Genomic DNA, 24014 nt, shown 5'->3' on the forward strand with positions numbered 1-24014 from the left:
ACAAATCAAAAACTGAAAAATTGGGCGTGCAAAATTATTCAGCCCCTTTACTTTCAGTTCAGCAAACTCTCTCCAGAAGTTCAGTGCATATCTCTGAATGATCCAATGTTGACCTAAATGACTAATGATGATAAATACAATCCACCTGTGTGTAATCAAGTCTCCGTATCAATGCACCTGCACTGTGATAGTCTCAGAGGTCCGTTAAAAGCGCAGAGAGCATCATGAAGAACAAGGAACACACCAGGCAGGTCCGAGATACTGTTGTGAAGAAGTTTAAAGCCGGATTTGGATACAAAAAGATTTCCCAAGTTTTAAACATCCCAAGGAGCACTGTGCAAGCGATAATATTGAAATGGAAGGAGTATCAGACCACTGCAAATCTACCAAGACCTGCCGTCCCTCTAAACTTTCAGCTCATACAAGGAGAAGACTGATCAGAGATGCAGCCAAGAGGCCCATGATCACTCTGGATGAACTGCAGAGATCTACAGCTGAGGTGGGAGACTCTGTCCATAGGACAACAATCAGTCGTATATTGCACAAATCTGGCCTTTTATGGAAGAGTGGCAAGAAGAAAGCCATTTCTTAAAGATATCCATAAAAAGTGTTGTTTAAAGTTTGCCACAAGCCACCTGGGAGACACACCAAACATGTGGAAGAAGGTGCTCTGGTCAGATGAAACCAAAATTGAACTTTTTGGCAACAATGCAAAACGTTATGTTTGGCGTAAAAGCAACACAGCTCATCAGCCTGAACACACCATCCCCACTGTCAAACATGGTGGTGGCAGCATCATGGTTTGGGCCTGCTTTTCTTCAGCAGGGACAGGGAAGATGGTTAAAATTGATGGGAAGATGGATGGAGCCAAATACAGGACCATTCTGGAAGAAAACCTGATGGAGTCTGCAAAAGACCTGAGACTGGGACGGAGATTTGTCTTCCAACAAGACAATGATCCAAAACATAAAGCAAAATCTACAATGGAATGGTTCAAAAATAAACATATCCAGGTGTTAGAATGGCCAAGTCAAAGTCCAGACCTGAATCCAATCGAGAATCTGTGGAAATAACTGAAAACTGCTGTTCACAAATGCTCTCCATCTAACCTCACTGAGCTCGAGCTGTTTTGCAAGGAGGAATGGGAAAAAATGTCAGTCTCTCGATGTGCAAAACTGATAGAGACATACCCCAAGCGACTTACAGCTGTAATCGCAGCAAAAGGTGGCGCTACAAAGTATTAACTTAAGGGGGCTGAATAATTTTGCACGCCCAATTTTTCAGTTTTTGATTTGTTTAAAAAGTTTGAAATATCCAATAAATGTCGTTCCACTTCATGATTGTGTCCCACTTGTTGTTGATTCTTCACAAAAATATACAGTTTTATATCTTTATGTTTGAAGCCTGAAATGTGGCAAAAGGTCGCAAAGTTCAAGGGGGCCGAATACTTTCGCAAGGCACTGTATCTCACTGGTCATCCCCAAAGCCAACACTTTATTTGGCCACCTTTCCTTCCAGTTCTCTGCTGCCAATGACTGGAATGAATTGCAAAAATCGCTGAAGTTGGAGACTAACTTTAAGCATCAGCTATCTGAGCAGCTTACCGATCGCTGCAGCTGTACATAGCCCATCTGTAAATAGCCCATCCAACTACCTACCCCATATTGTTTTTATTTACTTTTTTGCTCTTTTGCAGAACCAGCATTACTACTTGCACATCATCATCTATTACTTCAATGTTAATTTGCTAAATTGTAATTGCTTTACCTCCTTACTCCATTTGCACACTCTGTATATAGATTTTTCTATTGTGTTATTGACTGTACTTTTGTTTATTCCATGTGTAACTCTGTGTTGTTGTTTTGTTGTTGTACTGCTTTGCTTTATCTTGGCCAGGTCGCAGTTGTAAATGAGAACTTGTTCTCAACTGGCCTGCCTGGTTAAATAAAGGTCAAATTAAAAAATAATTATTAGTTTCACAGTGTTATCTGACAAAACTATGTGGAGATATGGGATCAGAGTACGGGATCTATTTCACATCGAGGCTTGGTGCTTATCGAAGGGGAGTATTGGAAAAACATTTGAATTGAGAAAGGAACTGTTGGCATTCACAATGGATGTAAAAAAAAAACAGACTGTTGACTTTCTGTGTAATGATTAATAGGGTTTCCTTTCATTATGTGTTGTCGAATACATACAAGTATTTACTGTCATTCTAAAAGGTGTGGCAATACATCCATTGTGAATGCCAACAGTTCCTCTCTCAATTCAATTTGTTTTCCAACATGCCTTCAGACTTACCTTTTTTGTATTATTTTCCTTGAAATAACAACTAGTGTGTATCGTGTGCGCTTCCCCTATTTGGAAAGTTGGTCTGCCTGCTCTTCAGAGAGGTGCTCAGATAATTAGAATGGTAGAGCAGAGCTTGCTCAGGACTGCTGTTGTAACGACAGTAAAGGAGCAAGAGAATGCTATTGATCAAAACAACAGGTCAGAGTGATGGAGATGATAATCACTCCAATGATGATGAATACCACACTCAGCCGAGCATCATGCTTGATTTAGTCAAACAGACGTGTCAAAAGACTGGAAAGAGTATTGATTCAAGTCTATCAGCAAATGTTAGTCCATCCAAGGTAGCCGCCAACACTGTCCCAGTGTGCATGCCTCCCACTTTCAGACGTGATAGCACAGATACATGTACTGTGTAGGAGTGGCAGGTAATTATGAAGATTTACTTGGTAAAGAAAGGTTTCAAAATGCCAAAGCAAGGTAATGAAATCATAGAAAGATTAATGGGGAGGGCATAGTCAAGATAGGAATCTGCAGCAACCCTTGTAAACATCAGCAGAGAACCTGAGGTTATTTTCAGTATTTTGACACAGCACTTTGGTGAGGCCATCTCCTCCACTACGCCTCTTCAAGATTTTTAAGAGACAAAACCTTGTCCGGGGGGGGGGGGGCGAGGCGAGTAGCTTAGACTACTGGGTGTGCATTAACCGAGTAGCTGATCTAGCTAATGAATGTCTACAAAGCCAGGGCAGACAGATGGATGACGTGGGTTTTGCGGTCACCCCAAACATGAACTGTACACAGCATTCGGATGCAAGCCTAGGAAGAAATGGACAGTGGATGAAGTCCAGGAATTGATAGACTGCCATCAAAGTGGCAGGTGGAAACAAAACATATTGACATTACAGGAAACCAGAAGAGCGCTCAGTGCCCCGTTCCTATCTCAGTGGTTCAAGGAGTTCAGAGTGGCAATGATCAGGTGACAATGACAAAACTCGCAACACTGCTAGAACAGTTTCTCAAAAACCAAAAATCTGCTCCCCCTGCCACAACAGGGTCTCGCAGAACTGCACTCCTGTCTCCCTTCCCATATGCCATATGTAAAGATGTGGCTCACTCCACTGTATTAATGACCGCCTGTGCTTCAAATGTCACAGTCTTGGCCGTCAAACTGTAGACGGCCCACAAAAGCAGGAAGTTTGAAGAGAGGCGCCAGTCGATCAGCGGCCACAAAATCAAGGTCCAGCTTTAAACGAATAGTTCTGCACCTTGAGGGGGAAGGTGCAAATAAAAACAGAGTCCTGAAACAGAACCATCTTCGTACAAAGAGAAACACCAAGGCGACACAAATGTGATATATCAACGTACTCAGAGACTAGTAAGGATTGTTTGTTCTATGCACCAGTGACCGTGCAGGGCTCAGTAGAACTAAAAGGACTCATCGACAGTGGTTCAAATGCCTGTACGCTAAGTGAATCTGCCGATCATACATTGCTTCAAAGACGTCTGAACTGAAAGCCAAAAAATGTCCACGCCTGTGGTACCTCATTGGATGTGGAGGACAACAGGTTGATCTCAAATGTGAATATGAGCTCCATATCGAATTAATGAACTGTATGAAAGCTGGTGCCAGTCTTAGTTGTGCCAGGACAAACTGACGACGTGATCATTGCAACAGATGTAGTGAAACATGTCCTCCATCAACTGAAAAGTACAGAGTGATATTGGGAACAATATCACAACCAGACAATGGCCTTTCTGATTAATCAGATACACTTCTAAGCATACTGGCAAATGTTGCCCGTTGGCAAGAAAAAGTTGTGAGAGTTGCCACTCGTTCTCAACCTGTGTCTGGTGTAGGTTGAACATGGGGTAGGCTGAAGAGAAAAGGGCCCTTTCCATTGGCAGTACTGTAATTGTAGAGCCCACAACGTCTTGAGCAGCACAGAGGAGTGTGTAAGTGGGTTGTACCGTATGCCTGCTTGTGGGGGTGACAAATGGATCCCCATGAAGGCGGTTAATCTCCAAGACCGCCCGTTACACTGAAGCGCAATGCAAAACTGGCATAAGTATACCCCTGTATACGATTGGAAGATCTGGAGTTAAACAGCTGCTGTGGTCAATGTGATGATTAACAAGATGTCACGGAAGGTCATTTGAACCACACCTGAACAGGAAGAAAAATGCATATATGCGGATGTGTTGAAAGAAATAGTTCTGTTTTTTATTTTTATTTTACGGTGTCTGATTTCATCATTTTTAAATGCATCATACCAGTTGGTCTGTACAGGCGATGTGTTTACTGTTTTACGCTCTCAGACAGTTCCTCCATTTGGTGTCTCAGTAATTTCATCTCACTGTCTTCCATTGGTTCTGATAAGGAAAGGACCAAATTGACAGCATTTGTCACGTTCTGACCTTAGTTCCTTTGTTATGTCTTTGTTTTAGTATGGTCAGGGCGTGAGTTGGGGTGGGTAGTCTGTTCTTTTTTCTATGTTGTGTTTGTGTTTGGCCTGGTATGGTTCTCAATCAGAGGCAGGTGTCGTTCGTTGTCTCTGATTGAGAATCATACTTAGGGAGCCTTTTCACACCTGTGTTTTGTGGGGGATTATTTTCTGTTTTAGTGTTTTACGTACCTTACAGGACTGTTTCGGTTTTCGTTTATTTTCACGTTGTTATTTTGTATTTTGAGTGTTCAGTATAATAAATCATCATGAACACACACCACGCTGCGCATTGGTCTGACATTTCATACTCCTCGTCAGAGGAGGACGAAGAATTACGTTACAGAATTAGAGGTGAAGTCCTCACATTTGGCAAATCTACAGAGGTTCTACAGAACTAGGCTTAATCATCATGCACGTTCCATTTGATCCCATATAAGGTCTGTCAGTAATGCCGAGCGATGAAAGTAAATTGTCATACATCTGGAGAGCAACACCATTTAACATTTGTATGGAGTTGTAAAAAAACACAACTACTTATCCACTCCTGGACATCAGTGACTCACTGCTGTACCGGGCCCTCATTCACAGACATTAGGTTCTTCAGAACTTCAAGACTCTCCTTTTCATTCAAAAGTTTTTGCTTGGTCTATGAGGACAAACAAATTAAGAAGAAGAATCTGAGAAAATGTGGCATGATGTGTAAATCTTGTTAGCAGACAGTATCTTAAAAATGACCATTAAACTCATTGCAAAGCTAACGAAACATTAATGTCACTAATTAGAAAGCAGTAGTCCCCAGGACATTTACAGTATTAGGCAAGACTGCCTTCTCGTCTTGTGCACCAGTGACATGGAATAGTCTACAATCCATGCTTCATCTAGATATGTTAGTGCCACTGAATGGATTTAAAATGTTGATGGGAGACTCTGTTACAGAGGAGTGTAAATGCTTTTTTTTAGGCTGGATCATGTTGTTGTATTGTTGTATGTTTTAATTCTGTAATGTATTGATTGTTGTTGCCTTCTTGGCCAGTTCTTCCTTGAAAAAGAGACTCTGGGTCTCAATGGGCTATTCCTGGTTAAATAAAGGTTAAACATTTTGTTGCAAATTCACGACTGTTTGCTTAAACTATCTTTCAAGGTTACCTCACGGAATCGTTTGCTCAGGGTAGCACTCATATGGGTGAAACGCCAACTGCGCTGGTCCAGTGCTCTGTTGAAGAAGTCACATTTACAGAGACGGGTGCAGTTTTCATTTAAAGCAGAACGCAAACCAGTCATTAATTGGTCATGAAATCTAGACTACGTAGCTGACACAAGTGCTAGGATAGGTTTTTTTCAACTTTAAAATGTATCCTTTAACCTCACTGACAGCCACATACACAAAGCTACACCCAGGCAAACCAGTTCCATGTATTGCGACAGCTATTTGCACCAAATACAGTATATCTTCAAGATGAAGGCGTTTGCCTGTTCAACTTCCTCCCCAAGTGTACAGGCTGCACTCTCCTGGTTGGCCCCTCCCCATTGTATTGGGTGAGAATGAACGTGATCTTCTTACGAAGAAACAATGCACTTATGACACTGATTACAATGTACTTATGACACAATAATTCACTACTAACTAGTGGGATTGAAAAGACTTGTATAATACCTCACACTCCACGAGCTTTGGCATGAACCACAGAGAGGAAGGGCTTTATCTCTAGCAAGTTCTCCAGCTCACGGCAGGCTCTGCAGTCCTTTTGTAAATATGTTGCCCACTTCCCTCTACAGCTACAGGGTATACACATGTATTTCCCTCTTGAACGTGTTGGGGGAGAAGTCCGCAAGTTTTGAGCTCGATTACCTGGAGGCCTCGTTTGCTGCCGCAAATTCGGCTCCACCACAGACACCATTTCCAGGGACGTTGGAACACACACACACACACACACACACACACACACACACACACACACACACCTAGACATGACTGCATGGTCCATGTCTTCAACACTGTTATAAGTCATCAGTGTTTTATCCCTTGCTAAGCTGACTGTTGGAGCTGAGAAAACAATACACAGAGATATTAAAGGTATGACATGCTAGAGCAGGGGTGTTCATTCTTTTGGCCTTGGTGGGCCAAATAAATACATTCGGGAGCAAGTGAAAGCAAGTCATGTTGTGGGCCACATCTGGCACATGGGGCCCACTGAGGCCAGTCCTTTGTATTGAATAATGTAATTCTTGAAAAATCTATTGCCAACATTACACCTATTAATCTCTTACCGGTAGAAGATGATGCATGGAACGTTTGTGTGACTACTGTGCCTCTGCTGTCCATCTCTCTCCAAGGGACCCTGGAAACAGTTGCTTTTTTTGTTTTTTGTTTCTTGGCCTAAAAAAAGTTTAATTCATTCATTTGGATTGTCATTTGCTGTTGCTTATGCGGCAGCTACTCTTCAAAGGGTGACACACAAAAAAAGGCCCTTACATACTTTTTTTGTTAACTGATTAATTCAAGTATTTCACAATAAAGGACAATAAAGGTTTCTCAAAAGGGGACAAAGTCTACACATCAAACTGCATTTTTTCTTTTAATCACATTACCGGTTCTGGGCTTGCCCTTGTCTCAGAAGCTCTTCCAGTTGATCCTCGGAGTCTTCCTCTAAAGATGAAGCCATACTATGTGGCTGTTGTGATAGAGGTAGACAGGCAAGTAGACATACATATTGACAGATAAGTATGGCAAACATAGACAAAACAGGCAGGCACACAAACTTGCAACTAAGGCAGACAGACAGGTGCATACAGAGAGAGGCAGGCAGACAGACGGAGAGAGACAGAGAGAGACAGAGAGAGAGAACATATTGTAAAAGAGCCTTTGAGTTGGGTGTAGAAAACCAGTGAGATACGGAGAGAGAGTAAGAGAAGATAGAGAGAGTGGGGAAAAGGAGAGCGAGAGAGAGAGAGAGTAAGAGAAGATAGAGAGTGGGTAAGAGGCGAGAGAGAGAGAGCGTGGGTAAGAGGAGCGAGAGGGAGAGTGGGTAAGAGGAGAGAGAGTGGGTAAGAGGAGAGAGAGTGTAAGAGAAGCTAGAGAGAGAGAGTGGGTAAGAGGAGAGAGAGAGTAAGAGAAGCTAGAGAGAGAGAGAGAGAGTGTGAGTAAGAGGAGAGAGAGATAGAGTGGGTAAGAGGAGAGAGAGAGTAAGAGAAGCTAGAGAGAGAGAGAGAGAGAGAGTGTGAGTAAGAGGAGAGAGAGATAGAGTGGGTAAGAGGAGAGAGAGCGAGAGAAAGAAGGAATAGTTCTTAAAAGAGCCTTTGTTTTTTTGTTTTGGTTGTAGAGAACAAGGAAAGTGAATGAGTAAATGAAGAATGAAGGAAGGTAGCAATCCACAGATACAGTAGTCTGCAAAGAAACAATGAAAAACAGTGAATTTATGGACAAGTAATGTTGTCTACTGTAGCAATTTATAACTTGCAGTCTATATCAATAATTAGGCACAACATTTTTAAGACAATTTTATAAGCTGTCCTTCATGTAACTACCTAACATTATGATGTTTATTTCTGTCATTGCATTGTTGTTGTTGTCATTTGTGTTGTTGAAATGCAATTGTTATTAACATAGAATTAGGAAAATAACTTAGATTAAAAAATAGACTAATGCTTCAACAACAGGATATTTCAGAGAAGGTGTAGTATTTATTAATCAATTAAAATGTTACATGCAAATAAAACAGAATAAAAAATGACATATTTTACATATTGACCCAGAATTACAGTGGGAAATGTAATCATGGCTAAACCCTGCCCATTTATACAATTTGTCTTCTCAAAATCTGATTTTAAACCTTAACCCTGACCTTAACCTCACTGCCTATTGATCTTACATTAAGACCAAAAAGCACATTTTTGTTTTCAAGAATTTTTGATTCTTCAAAGTAGCAACCCTTTGCCTTGATGACAGCTTTGCACACTCTTGGCATTCTCTCAACCAGCTTCATGAGGGCGTCACCTGGAATGCATTTAAATTAACAGGTGTGCCTTGTTAAAAGTTCATTTGTGGAATTTGTTCCTTCTTAATGCATTTGAGCCAATCAGTTGTTGTGACAAGGTAGGGATGGTATACAGAATATAGCCCTATTTGGTAAAAGACCAAGTCCATATTATGGCAAGAACATCTCAAATATGCAAAGAGAAAAGACAGTCCATCATTACTTTAAGACATGAAGGTCAGTCAATGCGTAACATTTTAAGAACTTTTAAAGTTTCTTCAAGTGCAGTCGCAAAAAACAAACCAAAAAAAAAAAGCGCAAAAGCGCTATGATGAAATTGGCTCTCATGAGGACCGCCACAGGAAAGGAAGACCCAGAATTACCTCTCCTACAGAGGATAAGTTAATTAGAGTTACTAGCCTTAGATTGAAGCCAAAATAAATGCTTTACAGAGTTCAGGTAACAGACACATCTCAACATCAACTGTTCAGAGGAGACTGCATGAATCAGGCATCTGTGGTCAAATTGATGCAAAGAAACCACTACTAAAGGACACCAATAAGAAGAAGAGACTTGCTTGCGCCAAGAAACATGAGCAATGGACAATAGATCGGTGGAAATCTGTCCTTTGGTCTGATGAGTCCAAATTTGCGATTTTTGGTTCCAATCGCTGTGTCTTTGTGAGATGCAGAGTAGTGGAACGGATGATCTTCACATATGTGGTTCCCACCGTGAAGCATGGAGGAGTTTTGGAGGTGCTTTGATGGTGACACTGTCTGTGATTTATTTAGAATTCAAGGCACGCATAACCAGCATGGCTACCACAGCATTCTGCTGTGATTCCATCTGGTTTGCACTTAGTGGGACTATCATTTGTTTTTCAACAGGACAATGACCCAAAACACACCTCCAAGCTGTGTAGGGATATTTGACAAAGGAGAGTGCTGCATCAGATGACCTGGCCTCCACAATCACTCGACCTCAACCCAATTGAGATGGTTTGGGATGAGTTTGACCGCAGAGTGAAGGAAAAGCAGCCAACAAGTGCTCAGCATATGTTGGAACTCCTTCAAGACTGTTGGAAAAGCATTCCAGGTGAAGCTGGTTGAGAGAATGCCAAGAGTGTGCAAAGATGTCATCAAGGCAAAGGGTGGCTACTTTGAAGAATCTCAAATCTAAAATATATTTTGATTTGTTTAACACTTTTTTGGTTACTACTACATATATGTTATTTCATAGTTTTGATGTCTTCACTATTATTCTACAATGTAGAAAATTGTAAAAATAAAGAAAAACCCTTGAAGTAGTAGGTGTGTCCAAACTTTTGACTGATACTGTATATGTAAACTCAGCAAAACAAGAAACGTCCTCTCACTGTCATCCGCGTTTATTTTCAGTAAACTTAACATGTGTAAATATTTGTATGAACATAACAAGATTCAACAACTGAGACATAAACGGAACAAGTTCCACAGACATGTGACTAACAAAAATGGAATAATGTGTCCCTGAACAAAGGGGGGATCAAAATCAAAAGTAACAGTCAGTATCTGGTGTGGCCATCATCTGCATTAAGTACTGCAGTGTATCTCTTCCTCATGGACTGCACCATATTTGCCAGTTCCTGCTGTGAGATGTTACCCCACTCTTCCACCAAGGCACCTGCAAGTTCCCGGACATTTCTGGGGGGAATGTCCCTAGCCCTCACCCTCCGATCCAACAGGTCGCAGACGTGCTCAATAGGATTGAGATCCGGGCTCTTCGCTGGCCATGGCAGAACACTGACATTCCTGTCCTGCAGTATATCATGCACAGAACAAGCAGTATGGCTGGTGGCATTGTCATGCTGGAGGGTCATGTCAAGATGAGCCTGCAGGAAGGGTACCACAAGAGGGAGGAGGATGTCTTCCCTGTAACGCATAGCGTTGAGATTGCCTGCAAAGACAACAAGCTGCATTACAACAGGCCTACAAGGCCTCAGTCCAGCCTCTCTCAGCCTATTGCCGACAGTCTGAGCACTGATGGAGGGATTGTGTATTCCTGGTGTAACTCGGGAAGTTGTTGTTGCCATCCTGTACCTGTCCCGCAGGTGTGAGGATCGGATGTACCGATCCTGTGCAGGTGTTGTTACACGTGGTCTGCCACTGCGAGGATGATCAGCTGTCCGTCCTGTCTCCCTGTAGCGCGGTCTTAGGCTTCTCACAGTATGGACATTGCAATTTATTGCCCTGGCTACATCTGCAGTTCTCATGCCTCCTTGCAGCATGCCTAAGGCACGTTCACACAGATGAGCAGGGACCCTGGGCATCTTTCTTTTGGTGTTTTTCAGAGTCAGTAGAAAGGCCTTTTTAGTGTCCTAAGTTTCTATAACTGGGACCTTAATTGCCTACCGTCTGTAAGCTGTTAGTGTCTTAACGACCGTTCCACATTGTTTATGGTTCATTGAACAAGCATGGGAAACAGTGTTTAAACCCTTTACAGTGAAGATCTGTGAAGTTATTTGGATTTTTACAAATTATCTTTGAAAGACAGGGTCCTGAAAAAGGGATGTTTCTTTTTTTGCTGAGTTTAGGACCGCTATTCCATTGGTAGCCTATGTAATGTAACCTAAGGTAAGGTAATTTATCATACCAAACAGGTCAAAGCATACTGGGGCAAATGTGCAATCAAGACGTAGGATACTACATGTCCCACAATTCGTACTATATTGTACGACCACTATTAAATTGGAAGCCTAATGTACTGTAGCCTAACATAACGTGACATATCATACTAAATGGTGTGTCTCGGATTTCCGAAAATAATATTACTAAATGCTCTGAGACCAGGTTGCAACCAATCAATGAGTCTATACAGTACAGTGGCGGCTGACGAGTGGAAGACGGCTCTTAATAATGGGTGGAACAGAGCAAATGGAATGGCATCAAACACTTGGAAACCATGTGTTTGTTTGATGTATTTGCTACCATTCCACTATTCCACTCCAGCCATTACCACGAGCCCAACCTCCCCAATTAAGGTGCCACCAACCTCTTGTGATACAGTATAATTCATTTAAAAGTTTAAAAAAGAAAAAGATGTACCAATGCATATTGCCCCTTTAATGAATACATTACATTTATCTTAGCCTGTGATTCGTGGAAGGGTTGAGGTGACGCAAGGCGCATATTCAGGGACATTAAATGTAATAGGTAAGTGTTCAGAAGGATACAACGTTTTGGAACGCTATATAAAACAAGCATGCATCACTGACATGCAGAATAAGTAATCACATCGGCTCTGTTTGTGGTATTTCTATCTGCAACGTTCTAGAATGTGTTCGTACTGAACGGTGCCCCTGGTGAATAACGCCCAGCGCTAAGAGGTAAGTGTATTTATAATTTTCAGAGTGAGCCAAGTCAACACCAGACGTTCTGTCGGAAGGGGGAAAAGGTAAGAAACAAGTGCATTGTAAATATGCAGATATGCTTTTCTATGGCAATTAATTAGTTGTATAAGTTCACCATACTACAAATACATATAGGCTACTATATTGGTTTGTTTGTTGGCGTAACTTATACGAATATAATCACTAAAAAGTAATGACAGATCAATTTTATTGATACAAACAAACAAATAAACTGCTTTTGGACGTTCCAATACAATTAGAATAAAGTCGTGCAGATCCGTAGGCTAAGCTACCCAGAGAGAAGTTTAGGAACTAAAGGCATGAGCCACTATCAATTGTAGGCTAAGCCTTACAGCGAAATACCTACTAGTATAGAGGATATTTGCTTAATTACTGTGACAGAGGCACATGTGGTTATTATAAGAAATTGTTCGCCTGTAAATTCACAGTTGGATTAAAAAAAAGTTTTAAAACGGGCAGACGGTTTCAGATTGCACACGATTGACTGGGGGACACCACTTTCCTCTTATTGTCAATGAATTAAAGAAATTCACCTACACTACAACACTGTCACAATCACATTGGTTAGTAGCTTAATATGTATTTCTAATTTTAATTATACAAGCACTTGAACAGTGTGTGTGTGGGCATAGGGCTGTCAACAGGGGTGGACTGGGACCAGAAATCAGCTCTGGCATTTCTTACACACCGGCCCATATCTTTCCTTGAGGCCCCCATTATTAACCAGAAAAAAGTCGTAGCTGTATTGAAGTGGCATGTTTTTAGGGAGTCTCGGTTGTTTTGACAGTGCCTAAGGTTGAACTGCGTTAGAGCTGTCAAATCCACAAGCGGCTCCTGGTATTAGGTCTATACCTAAAGCGGACATTGCCATTGGCTGCATGCTGCCAAATGAAGAGAAATCCCATTCAACCTTGTTTACAAGTTTGAACACTTGAATGTGAGATATAATGTAATCTACACCTTGATTAGGCTGATAGAAATCCAAATGATTTAGTTGAATGATTTTCAATTTGACCGTCATTATTTATAGCCTCCCCTTTCCCTTTCTAAACTTCTAACGTGAGTGGGATGGGTGTGGCTTTTTGTGGCCATGATAAAGAGCAGCTGCTCATCGATTTGACAGCTCCAACGCAGTAAGATTACACACACACCTCCGACACCACCAAAACATCAGCTGTTCGAGTGTCGGCTATTGCCGGTTAACAATAGGAAAAGGCAATCTTTCCTCACTTGGTAACGGCCCTGGGGACTTTATGTAGCAACAACCTAGTAGACTGCATCTAGTAACTGCTAGTGGTGAAGGAGAGCAGGCTACCAAGGTAGAGGGGGAGTTTAGGTTACCCAGAAGGGCTTTGTAGATGAACCATTGAGAATGATAGGGGCCTCTAATGGCAAAAAGGCAATTTTAGCATGAGCAGCGCCATTGAGGGCTTCAAACCATGCTTCCGCCATTTTAAAGTAGTCAATTTAGTCAACTGGGTGGGGATTCTTATAGGTTGTAGCCTCAATGGCGCTACCCATGCTGTCACAGACACTATAATAGCACAGACATAAAGATGAGTCCTCTATTGATCTATATTGGATGAACCACCATTTGATACAAGGCGCAAAGGTGGGTGAGAATTTATTTAAAAAACGCGGAGATGCATGATAAACAGTCTCTTTAACACAGAAGAGGCTGCATGCAGATCCAATAAGTCGCCACAATCAATTACAGAAAGAAAAGTGTTTTGAAAAAGCTGCTTTCTAGCCTCAAACGGGAAGAAAGCCTTGATATGCAAGTAAACACCCAACTATAAGCACATTTCTGAAATTGTTGTATGGCATTAACCTTTACTTAACAATGCTATCTATTTTTCTTGCTGTTTTTTCCCCCCCAGTTGTTTGAGAAATTGCTCATCCACTTTGCAAAACATGTCTTGATGAACGTCCAGAACTGTCGGCTTGTTCCACTTATTTTCACCAGACATGACAACATTGGATCAGTTGCCACCCTATTGCCTTGCATTTCCATTACTGCAGTCCTATGATGCAATTGAGAAAATTGAATGCATATGCCAAGAACTACCTAATACTGATTTTACACTTGATCTCATTTGAGTTGGTATTTCATTATTGTCACACCCCTGCCTAACCCCTGAAGGACGTCATTGTCCAAAGGTTGAAAGGATTTGAATCAATAGTACTCTTCTACATCATAGAGATAGATAGTTGATTATTGATTTATAATCCCCCCCCCCCCCAAAAAAGAAAATGAGTAGACGTGTATACCTGTCACTATGCATCACTTTTATTTATTATACTTTAAAAGGGCAATGAATGTCCATTTTGTTTAGCCGTTGATTCTCTCTTTCTTTACACTCCTTGTCTGCTGTGTTTGACCTTTTTATCTGAACACTCTAGTGTAAACCACAGTGCCTCAGGAACACGCCACCACCCGCTAAGCTCAGATAGGAAACTGTTGTGGTTCACTGCACAATAACGGTTAGACAGGGCATTCTTTGTCTTTAGGCATTCTGTTTGTTCTTTGGAAATGTTTTCTTGAAAATGTTCTCTTTTTAAATTCATAATCAGAGGATGAACACCTGTGTCTTTCTGTGAATCTAATGCTGACTGCATGTTTATAGAATATACTTTTTTATGCATTCGTGTGACAATTTCTTTATTTCAAATTGAATACTATTTTCCTCAGTAATGACTGTCTCAGTCATCTTATGTTTGTCATACTGTAGGAAGCATTTGGTTAAAAAATATTCTGCAGACATATTTTGGGCATAGAACTGCAACAAAGTTTTTTCACTTTACTAGTGAAGTAGTAATTGAAATGATTAAACGTCAATGAACGATGGAGATTAATTGTGTTTTCTGCCCACGATATCGTTTGTGGTACTCCAAAGCATTTTTCCAATGTCATTTAACTTGGTTTCATAATATAATTTCTTATTTTTGTTCAATTCAGTCACCAAATTTCTCAATTTATAGTATGTCAACCAATCAGAGCTTAAGACTGTGTCATCTAAAATAGTTGTTCTTTGTACAGGGACAAGAAACACAGATGTATTTGTGGCCCATTTTAAAAGCAAGTCTTGTTTTTTCTCATTACAGAGCAACAAGGATGAGAAGGTCTTCTCGTTTGCTTGAGGTGACAGCTTTACTTGTAATAGCCATTCTGTGCCTGGTCATCATTTTTTTAAAAGAGGACATTCCCCCTGATGAACCCTCTAACCATGTCCAGATAAACAGAAAGGAATTAACCTACAAAAACAGACCTCAGAAACCAACCAGTGAGAGCGTAGGTGTTTTCAACTGGGGCCATTGTCAACGGAATGAGTCTGCTGCAAATGTGTCAGGATTTTCCTCTCTGCCTGGTCACATCCAAAACTTCCTCTTCTATCGTCATTGCCGCCACTTCCCAATGCTGCTGGACGTACCTGATAAATGTGGAGGCCCTCACAAGTCTGCTGACGTCTTCCTTCTGCTGGTCATAAAAAGCTCACCCGTGAATTACGACCGCCGTGAGGTACTACGGAAAACCTGGGCCAAGGAGAGACTGCAAAACGAAGTGTGGATCCGCAGGATATTTCTCTCTGGAACCACAGGCACAGGCTTTGAGAAGCGCACGCTAAACAAGCTTTTACGACTGGAGAATCGTGAGCATAATGATATCTTGCAGTGGGACTTCAACGACTCCTTCTTCAACCTCACCCTGAAGCAAATCGTGTTCCTAGAGTGGATGGACAAGAACTGCCGCCAGGCCAGATTTCTCTTCAACGGTGACGATGATATCTTCGCGAACACAGATAACATGGTGGACTTCCTTCAGAGCCAAGAAAACAAAGATGGTGACAAGCACCTTTTTGCGGGCTATCTAATCCGTTATGTCGGACCCATTAGAGAGTCAGGGAGCAAATACTATGTCCCAGTCCAGGTTCAAGAGTCAGACTCGTATCCCCCTTATTGTGGTGGAGGGGGCTTCCTGCTCTCTGGATACACAGCCATGGTCATTTACAAAATGTCCCATACCATTCCCATTTTGCCAATTGACGACGTCTACATGGGAATGTGTCTGGAAAAGGCTGGTCTTAGGCCAGAGTCCCATTTTGGTGTCAAGACTGCTGGACTGCAAGTCCCCTCCCAAAAAGTGGACGCTTACGACCCTTGTTATTACAGGGAAATAATTCTAGTACACAGATTTCTACCCCATCAGATATATATTATGTGGCATGGAATACATGAACCTAACTTGAAATGTGGGAATTTGCAAGGTTCACTTTAACCCTTGAAATCAGACGCCTGCTCAGGTTTCTTTTTCCAATCTTTTTTTGCCAAGCAATTACTGAGGTGTGCTCTCTCAAAGCAGGTGTTATTCCTGCAGATGTTTGAACAATGCCGGATCTATTGGCATATGGCAGGTTACTGTGAAATTTGACAGCTGGCACTGTTATTCATGTAAATGATTGACAACACATTGATTTATAATTCCCCCCCCCCCCAAAAAAAAATGAGTAGACGTGTATACCTGCCACTATGCATCACTTTTATTTATTATACTTTAAAGGGGCAATGAATGTCCATTTTGTTTAGCCGTTGATTCTCTCTTTCTTTACACTCCTTGTCTGCTGTGTTTGACCTTTTTATCTGAACACTCTAGTGTAAACCACAGTGCCTCAGGAACACGCCACCACCCGCTAAGCTCAGAAAGGAAACTGTTGTGGTTCACTGCACAATAACGGTTAGACAGGGCATTCTTTGTCTTTAGGCATTCTGTTTGTTCTTTGGAAATGTTTTCTTGAAAATGTTCTCTTTTTAAATTCATAATCAGAGGATGAACACCTGTGTGTCTTTCTGTGAATCTAATGCTGACTGCATGTTTATAGAATATACTTTTTATCCATTTGTATAACAATTGTGAACAGATCAGGTTGTCCGTCGCACCCTAACACAGGTTGGAGACATAAAATGAACAGACCAGAGGCAGTGGTTGTGGGTTCCTTTTCTTTTGTATCATTTACTAAACGGGTCTTCTTTCGCCCGACAAAATAACTCCAGTACAGGGGACATCCAACGCTGAAACACCAGCGTAACAAAACATGAACTAAGCTGTTGGCCTAAAGGCTGTGGCCAAAAAGAGAAAGCAAAACAATGAACAGCTACTCCTGTCTTAGACTATCGTCTATACGTAACAGTTACAGGAGGAACGCTTCTCTCTACCTAAAACCTGCCTAGGTTAACAGAGAGACAAGGTGCCCAGTCCCAGATGCTTTCTCTGAGGTAGGAAAAACCCACGCCCTCACAGGTCCCCGTCTCTACTCCCAATCCTCCCCCAGCTCCTCTCCTGGCACACCGATATAGGAGGAAGACTCAAAGCAATTAGTGGTCCCAGCTGTGTACTAATTGGCTTCACACTGAATACCTGTCCCCTGAGGAGGGTGCTGTCATTTAGTCTTCATCTGGCTGGTCGCTGAACTCTCACACAGTGTTGTTGCAAATTGCGTGTGTGATTTATTTGTCTTTAATCACACACACGAACACAGACTTTTAATTGTCATTTTGGTCATTTGTGTGGTATTAAAAAAGATTTGTCTAATGTCTCCAGTCATGTAAAACTATGTACAATTGTATGAAATAATTTTATATAAAGGTCTATTCTTTCCCGGACCCGCATATAATAGATGCATGCAATGCTTTATAATAAAGGGGATTTTTGGGGGGTTCCAGGTTTCCACTTCATTACTATCGCAATCTGACCATGTCAGAATCAGGTCAGTGATTAAAAGAAGGAAGGCATAGTAGCACAATCATTCCATCTCATCATTGATGCTGTTTTGAAAGGACGATAATTATTCAATGCCAGTGAGTTACAACTGAACATGTATCTAACTTTAATATTTAGCCTTTTTTCATTTTCTAATTGGTTTATTTTAATGGATTAGGGACATATATAAATTAACATTAGAAACAGGTATTCAATTAATGCATCATAGTTTAAGCAATTTTTCAGCGCTACTTGTGATACAATTAGCTGATTTTCCATGACCACACGCACTTTTTTTTTTTAAGCAAAAGTGTCATTATTTGTCTAATAAAGGGGGCCTCGAAAAAAAATGGGCCGGTGTGGAGGCTTCCAGAAAAAAATTATCCGTTGTGTTAGAAATGCCAGGGGAGTCCGCCCCTGGGTCGGGAAGATCAGATCCCAATGCTATTTTAATCATCTACACTTGTCCAAAAATTTGGGCACGGTCAGAACATGGACAAGATCAGGACAAAGGATGCATGTTAGCACCAGGTATACATTTTAGTATTTGTATTTATTATGGATCCCCATTAGCTGCTGCCTTGGCAGCAGGCCCATACTCCATTGCCACATATCTACAACGCAAAATCCATGTGTACGTGTGTGTATAGTGCGTATGTTATCATGTGTGTATGCATGTGTCTGTGCCTATGTTTGTCACTTCACAGTCCCTGCTGTTCCATAAGGTGTATTTTTACCTGCTTTTTAAATCTGATTCTACTGCTTGCATCAGTTACCCAGTGTGGAATAGAGTTCCATGTAGTCATGGCTCTATGTAGTACTGTGTGCCTTCCATAGTCTGTTCTGGACTTGGGGACTGTGAAGAGACCTCTGGTGGCATGTCTTGTGGGGTATGCATGGGTGTCCGAGCTGTGTGCTAGTTTTTTAAACAGTCAGCTTGGTACCTTCCGCTTGTCAACTCCTCTTACAAAAACATGTAATGAGGAAGTCAATCTCTCTTCCACTTTGACCCATGAGAGATGTACATGCATGTCATTAATGTTAGCTCTCTGTTTACTTTTAAGGGCCAGCCGTGCTGCCGTGTTCTGAGCCAACTGCAATTTTCCCAAGTCCCTCTTTGTGGCACCTGACCACACGACTGAACAGTAGTCTATGTGCGACAAAACCAGGGCCTGTAGGACCTGCCTTGTTGATAGTACTGTTAAGAAGGTAGAGCAGTGCTTTATTATGGACAGCATTCTCCCCATCACAGCTACTGTTGTGTCAATAGGTTTTGACCATGACAGTTTACATTCCAGGGTTACTCCAAGCAGTTTAGTCACCTCAACTTGCTCAATTTCCACATTATTCATTATGAGATGTAGTTGAGGTTTAGGGTTTAGTAGATGATTTGTCTCAAATACAATGCTTTTAGTTTTGGAAATATTAAGGACTAACTTATTCCTTGCTACCCATTCTGAAACTAACTGCAGCTCTTTGTTAAGTGTTGCAGTCATTTCAGTCGCTGTAGTAACTGACGTGTATAGTGTTGAGTCATCTGCATACATACATACACACCCTGGCCTTACTCAAAGCCAGTAGCATGTTGTTAAGTAAAGATTGAAAAAAGCAAGGGGCCTAAACAACTACCCTTGGGAATTCCTGCTTCTACCTGGATGATGTTTGAGAGGCTTCCATTAAAGAACACCCTCTGTGTTCTGTTAGACAAGTAACTCTTTATCCACATTATAGCAGGGGGTGTAAAGTCGTAACACATATATTTTTCCAGCAGCAGACTATGATCGATAATGTCAAAAGCTGCACTGAAGTCTAACAAGACAGCCCCCACAATAATTTTATCATCAGTTCCTCTCAGCCAATCATTAGTCATTTGTGTAAGTGCCGGGCTTGTTGAGTGTCCTTCCCTATATGCGTGCTGAAAGTCTGTTGTCAATTTGTTTACTGTGAAATAGGACTGTATCTGGTCAAACACCATTTTTTCTAGAAGTTTACTAAGGGTTGGTAACAGGCTGATTGGTCAGGCTATTTGTGCCAGTAAGGGGGGCTTTACTATTCTTGGGTGGTGGAATGACTTTAGCTTCCCTACAGGCCTGAGGGCACACACTTTCTAGTTGGCTTAAATTGAAGATGTGGCAAATAGGAGTGGCAATATCGTCCGCTATTATCCTCAGTAATTTTCCATGCAGATTGTCCGACCCTTCTTCCACATTTGACTTTACGTAATTCAAAAGCACAATTCTTGTCTTTCATAATTTGGTCAGATATACTTGGATGTGTAGTGTCAGTGTTTGTGGCTGGCATGTCATCCCTAAGTTTGTTTATCTTGCCAATGAAAAAGTAATTAAAGTAGTTGGTAATATCAGTGGGGTTTGTGATAAATGAGCCATCTGATTCAATGTATGATGAAGCCGAGTTGGCTTTTTTCCCCAAAATTTAATTTTAGGTGCTCCAAAGCTTTTTAGTATCATTCTTTTATATAATTGATCTTTGTTTCATAATATAGTTTATTTTTATTTAGCTTAGTCACATGATTTCTTCATTTTCATTGACCTCTTATACACTATATTAGGCCCAGCCTTTGGGACTTTGTACCAGTACCCCCTGTATATTGGAAAACCAAAGTCAATGTGCGGGGGCACTGGTGTCGAGGTAATTGAGGTATGGCCATTTTTGTAGGGGTTGTTACATTTTTCGTAAGGGAAGTCTTTTTAAACCTCAATTATTTTCTTTTCTTATTTCTTAAATTCTCCTGCAACAGGGTTATTCCATTAAGATCCTACATTTGTACTTTGTCTGTTATGCAGTTGGAATTGAATAACACGTTTTATTTAATTTACTTGATATACAGTGCATTCGGAAAGTATTCAGACCCCTTCTCTTTTTCAAGATTTTGTTACATTACAGGCTTATTCTAAAATGGATTAAGTAACATATTTTCCTCATCAATCTACATAAAATACCCCATAATGGCAAAGCGAAAACAAGTTTTTAGTTAAAAAAAAAATTGTTACAAATATATTAAAAATAAAAACAGAAATACCTTATTTACATAAGTATTCAGAGAAGGTCTACTGTCGACAATTAGCCTTTTAAAGGCAATGTTCACGTGTTTTAATAAAACCACAATCACACTGAGCCAGTTGCACAAAGTAAAACTAAGTAATTTCACAATAAGCTTTGATAATGTGTTGCTTTACAACTAGGATATCGATCAAAATAAAAAATGTTTAATTCCATAGCCTATTCCCAGGATGTTTTATGAAGAAATTCTAGCATGTCTTTTTGAATATTGGTTAATATAACTTGTTTCTTGGTTTAATACCAGAGCATGTTGTCATTGGCTAGATGAAATTGACGTTTTCTTTAAGGATGAATTAAGTCAGCATGCACTGTAGGTGACGTCATAAGTGTCTGCTTCCATCCGAAGCTGCAATGTTGACATATTCAAAGGAGAGGCATTTTCCAGTATAAGGAGTACCCAGCCCTTCAAGTCATTCCTGATGAGTCATAGGTTTCTGCTGCTGCCAATATTTTCACTGGCACTCCCCTTACATTGTGATTTACCACCCTGTAAAGAAGTGGGTATTTTTACAGTTTGTAAATTAATTTTTTATTGTTTTTAATAACTTGCCCAGGGACTGCGGTTGAAAATTAGCCGGCTGGCTAAAACCCGGCACTTTTACAGAAACGTTGTTTAATGTGCACTGTCCCCCCCCCCCCCCCCCCAAAAAAACTAAACTCAAGTGAGATGTGTGGCTTATGCACACATCCTGGTTTGGTGACATTGAAAAGTTACTACACATGTGTTGTAATCGCCTCATAAGTACACTGTCAAGTATTACATAGCCCTGACGATCTTTAACCCTAACCCTAACAGCTATTCAAAATGTACAGACAGTGTAACTGTGCACCTCTCTAATACCTAAATAAAACAAACAAAAAATAAGTAATGTAAAATATACTGTGTCTGTCAAATATATATAGTATGTATACGCTGGAAGGAGAAGCCTAAGTGTTACTTTCCATTAGTTTACTCCAATTAGGGGAGGGGTTGCCAAGAGTGTGCACAGCTGCCATCAAGGCAAATGGTGGCTACTTCGAAGAATCTAAAATATATTTTGATTTATAAAAAATAAAAATAAATGGTTACTACATGATTCCATGTGTCATTTCATAGTTTTGATGTCTTCACTATTATTCTACAATGTAGAAATGAGTAAAAAATAAAGAAAATCCCTTGAATGAGTAGGTGTGTCCAAATTTTTAACTGCTACTGTAATAAAAAAAATCTCTATAAAAATGTGTCAATTTAAACAGGAGCTTTTTTTTGCAGTGGATCCCCGGCATCGTTGGATGTCGCACTTCCACAACTCCGGTGAAAGGTGACAGAGCTAGTGCGGTATTTGTCAGACCATGAGACATCCTGAAAATCGGTCTTTGCACAAAATTGTCTGACCGAACAGTTTGGTCTACAAACTATTATTACTCTTACTATGGTGTTCTCCATTTTTCCCCCACAAGTTCTCCGTTTTGCCCCCACGAGAGTCTTGGTACCCATCTGAAGTTGGTAGAACCGATCTGCCAACTTCTGTCTGTAGTGTCTGAACAGTTTGGGCTACACACTAATATGAAACCCCTGTGGAAAGGTGAAACTCTCATGAAAACATTGGTTTTGCTCTAGGGCCTCAAGACTAGGCTGAGTTTAAAAAATGAATGGAAGTACAGTGCATTACAGCCTTATTCTAAAATGGATTAAATAGCTTTTTCCCTCATCAATCTACACACAATATCCCATAATGACAAAGCAAAAAGAGGTAAAAATACTGAAATATCACAATTACGTAAGTATTCAAATCAAAAAATCTAAATGTATTAGTCACATGCGCTGAATACAACAGGTATATAAACCTTACAGTGAAATGCATACGTACAAGCCCCTAACCAACAATGCAGTTTAAAAAATACAAATAAGAATAAGAAATATACCAGTGATGCAACCCGACAGGATTGGTATATCTGGTATATTTCTTATTCTTATTTATATTTTTTAAACTGCACGAGCGTCAGAGCCGGTTCTAGTACAATTCGATCTTAGTCCTGTATTGACGCTTTGCCTGTTTGTTGGTTCATTCGATGGCATAGCGGGATTTCTTGTAAGCTTCCGGGTTAGAGTCCAGCTCCTTGAAAGCGGCAGCTCTAGCCTTTAGCTCAGTGTGGATGTTGCCTGTAATCCATGGCTTCTGGTTGGAGTATGTACGTACGGTCACTGTGGGGACGACGTCATCAATACACTTATTGATGAAGCCAATGACTGATGTGGTGTACCCCTCAATGCCATTGGAAGAATCCCGGAACATATTCCAGTCTATGATAGCAAAACAGTCCTGTAGCTTACCATCTGCTTCATCCGACCACTTTTTAATTGACCGAGTCACTGGTGCTTCCTGCTTTAGTTTTTTCTTGTAAGCAGGAATCAGAAGGATATAATTATGGTCAGATTTGCCAAATGGAGGGCGAGGGAGAGCGTTGTATGCGTCTCTGTGTGTGGAATAAAGGTGGTCTAGAGTTTTTTTCCCCTCTGGTTGCACATTTAACATGAAGGAGGGAACGAAGTAGAACATATGTCAACGACCAATCCTCGTCACCGAAGTCGCACTCAACGACCCAGTGGATACTGAGCCTGCCATCGGAATCCATTCCTTCCAGGCTATAATATCGGGGTTCACATCCATTTCCTCAATTCAGTTCTGCTCTTCAGCGAGCCTAAACCCAAATATGTTATGCCTCGTTCGCTCCTTCAGGTAACAGTAGTAATATTCATAACTGTTCATTCCCTTTCAGTTGGTCACTTGGTATAACATACTATGGGACCATACATTCACGCTGCAAGCCGGCTCAGAGGGTGACAAATTAGGAAGCCCAAGGCAGCCCAAGCCCACGCAGGTTCCAACGGCTCCAAAAAGGAGTTACAGATGCCACATTTTCCCTAATAATTACCTGAGAAGCCTGAACTGTCAGAGTCCCATATAGTGGACCAGAACATGCTGCAACTGAAACATATCCCCACAGAATAATGCTGCCACCACCATTCTTCACCGTAGGGATGGTGCCAGTTTCCTCCAGATGTGACGCTTGGC

General features: G+C 41.0%; 1 long non-coding RNA gene and 1 pseudogene across 1 annotated transcript; one reads left to right on the plus strand and one right to left on the minus strand.

The window, feature by feature from the left end:
* LOC139409088 (N-acetyllactosaminide beta-1,3-N-acetylglucosaminyltransferase 3 pseudogene) overlaps positions 1-17836 on the plus strand; it is a 31409-nt pseudogene extending 13573 nt beyond the window's left edge.
* LOC139410116 (uncharacterized) lies at positions 5053-7073 on the minus strand. The gene is made up of 3 exons (XR_011634454.1): positions 7008-7073; positions 5886-5952; positions 5053-5385 (listed from the first exon to the last, which is right to left on the minus strand). It is a non-coding gene; the product is annotated as an uncharacterized lncRNA (long non-coding RNA).
* Positions 17837-24014: the final 6178 nt, after the last annotated feature.

Source organism: Oncorhynchus clarkii, chromosome 5 (genome assembly GCF_045791955.1).
Source record: "Oncorhynchus clarkii lewisi isolate Uvic-CL-2024 chromosome 5, UVic_Ocla_1.0, whole genome shotgun sequence".
NCBI classification, from domain to species: Eukaryota; Metazoa; Chordata; class Actinopteri; order Salmoniformes; family Salmonidae; genus Oncorhynchus; species Oncorhynchus clarkii.